This window comes from Poecilia formosa, unplaced genomic scaffold (assembly GCF_000485575.1).
Source record: "Poecilia formosa unplaced genomic scaffold, Poecilia_formosa-5.1.2 Scaffold951, whole genome shotgun sequence".
NCBI classification, from domain to species: domain Eukaryota; kingdom Metazoa; phylum Chordata; class Actinopteri; order Cyprinodontiformes; family Poeciliidae; genus Poecilia; species Poecilia formosa.
This window is the reverse complement of record NW_006800890.1, coordinates 50,135-54,845: the sequence shown is the minus strand read 5'-3', so window position 1 is coordinate 54,845 and position 4,711 is coordinate 50,135. Positions and strand designations below refer to the sequence as shown.

Here is a 4,711-nt window from a genome sequence, read left to right as displayed (position 1 = left end):
CCGTGAGTGAAACAACGACTGGGCAAGCCTACTATCTAAAGTACCCGGGGCCCATTTCTTTATTAGTTTGGCTGTGTAATAATAGAGTATGAAGCGTCTATTCTATGCGCCTTATAATGCGGTGCGCCTAATGTATGAAAAAAGTCCTAAAATAGGCCATTCATTGAAGGTGCGCCTTATAATCCGGTGCGCCTTATAGTGCGGAAAATACGGTAATTAAAATTTGACACAAAGTAGTATCCTTATTTTTCACATTGGCAATGAATGTAAATGATTCATTACAATAATTGTAGAATCTCTCTTTGGCAATCTTCCTCTTTTCCCCTTTGATATCCATGGCCCACCACACACCCGTTGGTTTTACATCAGCCACCTGCTTCGCACCCCGCCCCTCATATGTGTCACAGGCTGTGACGCAAATCTTTGTTGATGAAAATGTTGAAATGTAATATTTATTCTACACATTTTTATAGCACTGGAAAACGTTAAGAATGATTATGTCATGCTTGTCCTCCTACAGAAACCATATTAAAGCAAAATATGTTTCCCACCCCACCTTTCTCCATTTTTGAAAAAGCTCCAGGGAGTCACTAGGGCAGCGCTTAAGAGTCGCATGCGGCTCTGGAGCTGCGGGTTGCCAACCCCTTTCCCAGTGGGTGGTGGAAATGTGTCCCACTGTTAGTCTGACATGGAGCCAGGAAGCAGCAGGACATCATCATCATCACCCAGAGATGAAGATATGAAGGTGTTTTCATTAGAACAGAGCAGCTGGTTTAGATAATGGATCAAAACTCTGTAAATATAACTGGGAACATCTGAAACTTACTGGTTCAGTTTCTATAGTTACAGTAATTAGAAACAGCTCACCTCTCTGATGATGGAGCTACAGGTGATTTAAAGTGAATGATCACATCCTTTGACCTGTCACTCTTGAAGGACACAAAGCTGAGTTCTGGTTCTGGTTTGAGTCTCTGATGGATCTGGATTCTGAGAAACTCTCATTAAAATCTTTCCATGGACTTTTACTTTATAGATTTTTTTTGTGACTGTAAAATAAAGAGCTGTGAGACATAAAAGAACCAAACAGATCATCGACTTGATGTTCTAAATGATTCCCATCAGAACTGATCCAATACCCCAACATGTTCCTGATCGTTGAGCCTCCTAAATAATGATTGTTTATAGAGCAGATAGCTCTGTTTCTGAGACAAGCATAACTCCTGACTTTTCTCTTTCTAGTACTGTTAAATATTTGGGGCCTTACATAAATAAGCTATCTGATGACTTTGAGATCCATAGGCAGTATCGTATGATTTATGCACAAGGTAATGTTCTGATCAGAATGTTTGGTATGTGTTCATCCTCTGTGAAGATAACTCTATTTAAAGCTTTTTGTCCTTCACCATACTCTGGCCATTTGTGGCGACGATATAAAAAAGCAGCTTGTAGAAACTTTATGTTGCCTACGATGATGGCATGAGGCTCCTACTCAGTGCCTGGATGGAGTAGTTCCAGCCATATGTTTGTACATAATGCTGTACCGACATGTGCTGCTGTGCTCAGGAATGTTATGTATAAATGCATGTGTAGATTATGTGTGTCATGAGATACTTCTCAAGATTATGGAATCATTGGCAAAAATATCTATCTATCTATCTATCTATCTATCTATCTATCTATCTATCTATCTATCTATCTATCTATCTATCTATCTATCTATCTATCTATCTATCTATCTATCTATCTATCTATCTATCTATCTATCTATCTACATGTTGGATTGAAATGACAGAGACATTTGGAGATCTTAGTGTTGAGCTCTGACATGGAGAAGAACCAGGAGTCGTTTCCACTCTGATCATCCAAAGAGGATCTGATGGAGCTTCATTCAGAATCAGATGGTCCAATAGAGACACTGAAACCCACTGATGAGTCAGATCTACATGAAATATTAGTGAGTTAAAGCTGTAGAAATGTTTAATAATCCACCATAATGGATATTTGAACCTCAGAGATGAAACTAGAATCATAAAATTAATTTATAAAAACTTTTTTATTCATCAGTATTTGTTTATGTAGCAGCATAAATGGTGCGCTGCCACTTTAAGGCCAATTTCAGCTGCTGCATATAAGCAAACCTTCACCTGTCATGAGGCTGCTTGCGTCGTGACGTTAACTGAATCTTGCTTCCTTTTTTGCACTGTTCTGGGTAAGCGTGGCTGGTTTATCGTTTGTCGGCTTTAATAATGGCTATTAATACTAATTGGTTTATCTGCTTAGCCTCCTTTGCTGCACCTCCAATATTTGGACCGATCTGTCCGTTTATTCATTTGCTGACAGGAAGGTAAGGGCTTAGCGTGGCTAGATAACATCTACCCCATGTAAACAAAACCTTCACATAGCGTTTTCTTCCAGTTGCACTGCATCTAGGTGGAATTGGGGATCTGATTATTTGGCAGTGCAGTCATTTATCAGGTCACAGGTAAGCAGCTGCTGCAAGTTATGTTTTTGTTAGCAGTTGTATTAATAAATTGCTCTGTTCTTTTTAGCCTTCTGACTCATCAGCATTGCACCTGGAGTGACACTCGCTGCTGTTTTGCCTACTTATAAATTGTTTTAAAATACTAATCTGCACTTTCCCTGGGGATAAAGTGCAACATTGTAGGGTTATTGTGTATCACTGTTTTACTTGTATTGTTCCATTTTTTTTTGTCTTTCTTTTAGTGACTGAGGCTTCTGTGGTGGCGGTGGTGACCCCTGGTGGCGGTATCTTGTCTTGTGTGTTTTGTTGGAGCACCTTTTTCTTTTTTTGTTTGCTGTGTTTTTGTAGTGTCCAGGGTGGTCCCTTTTTCTGCACTGGATGTTGCCCCCTTCCTTCACTACCTCCCCCATTGGTAAGCCTCAGTTTCCTTTGAAATTTAAACATTTTATTATAAGAAATATTGTCAAATGCATTCACTGTTTTAACCATTCAATTTCAGATTATTTGAAATTTAAATATATTGAAGTTTAATAAATTTTTGTAGAACCTTCTGAATCTCGTCTCATTTCCAGCAGAACTTACCTGTGTCCTTATTACATCACATTTTCCTGAAGTTATTCCAGGTGGCGTTGTTGGTCATTGTAACATTTTATATTCTATATTTGGGTTCATAATAAGAAAATCCACCCCAGGTTGCCACATTTACATATGGTGTGAATAACTGTCCAGTAGGGGGCAGCATCACTACATGACTGATGGTTAAATTGATCTGAGGGAAACATTAGATCAGATTTCGAGACTGTTGTTAACTAGATGGACTTGGAGAAACTCTGAGGAGAGACATTGGATCTAAATGGACCCGTTTGTTGTGGTGCAAAGGATCCAGTTGAACTTTATTGTGTTCAAGAAGTCATCTGAAAGTTTTCCCTGCTTCCATGAAGTTTGAGACATCATGATTAAGAAAGAAAATGACCTGAAATTCTCTCTAATATCCCCATGACAACAGAACCCAACAGAACTTGGCATCGTCACATGGCCACAATGACAGATATAAACAGTTACAGCAGTTAAAAACAGCTCACCTCTCTGATGGTGGAGATCCAGGAGATTTAAANAGTTCATAGAAACTTTTTTCTTTCAGCATTAATCTGTCAGATTTAGAAAATGATCCAAATATTAACCTATAAATGAAATTCACCTCTGCCTTTGTGTTTGTGTGTTAATATGGAATGAAATAAATGTCATTTTTGAAAAATTAAGTAAAATGAAGAAAAATACAATGTAGTTCAATGTTGTTCTAAGGTCATGTCAACATAATTTATGTGTCGTGATTGAGGATTTTCTGTGTTCTCTACATTTTATATTTTAAATGTTATAGCAGAAAAGTGAGTTGATTCTGGTTAAATAATTTGTTTCCTGTTATTCACCAGCAGCATTTTTTTACTTAGGGGTGCAGTTGGCAGAGCTGTGTCCTTGCAGCAGGAGCAACCGACTGGGGCCGGTTCGATTCCTGGGCCCAGTCTTTCTGCATGGAGTTTGCATGTTCTCCATGTGCATGGTGGGTTCTCTCCTGGTACTCCGGTTTCCTCCCACAGTCCAAAAACATGACTGTCAGGTTAATTGGTCCCTCTAAATTCTCCCTATGTCTGCATGGTTGTTTGTCCTGTCTGTCTCTGTGTTGCCCTGCGACAGACTGGCGACCCGTCCAGGGTGACCCCGTTAGCTGGAGAGGCACCAGCACATCCTGACCCCATTAAGGGACAAGGGTGTAAGAAAATGGATGGATTGAATTATCAGATCAGATTTCAAGACTTCTGTCAACTAGATGGAGCTGGAGAAGCTCTGACTAAAGACATTGGATCTCAATGGATCCATTTGTTACAGTACAAAGGATCCAGTTGAACTTTATTGTGTTAACAGTAACATGGTCCTTACTGGAACATGTTACCATGGAGACATCATGGTGCAGAAAGAAAATGACCTGAAATTTAGTCTAATGTTCCCATGGCAACAGAACCCAACAGAATTTGGTATCGTCTGATGGCCACAATGACGGATATAAACAGATCACTTACTGCAGTTAGAAACAACTCACCTCTCTGATGGTGCAGATCCAGGAGATTTAAAGTCAATGGCCAGATCCTTTGACCTGTCGCTCTTAAAGGACACACAGCTGGGTTCTGGTTCTGGTTCTGGTCTGAGTCTCTGATGGATCCTGACAGAAACATG

The 4,711-nt window shown here is 39.6% G+C and overlaps 1 protein-coding gene and 1 long non-coding RNA gene across 2 annotated transcripts in view; one reads left to right on the top strand and one right to left on the bottom strand.

The window, feature by feature from the left end:
• LOC107835045 (NACHT, LRR and PYD domains-containing protein 12-like) overlaps window positions 1-4,711 on the bottom strand; it is a gene marked incomplete at its 5' end in the record, with an annotated part of 68,213 nt that overhangs the window by 13,376 nt on the left and 50,126 nt on the right. The window lies entirely within an intron of this gene.
• On the top strand, window positions 1,781-3,037 carry LOC103132187 (uncharacterized). Its single transcript, XR_475511.2, has 4 exons — window positions 1,781-2,209; window positions 2,281-2,344; window positions 2,416-2,482; window positions 2,550-3,037. It is a non-coding gene; the product is annotated as an uncharacterized LOC103132187 (long non-coding RNA).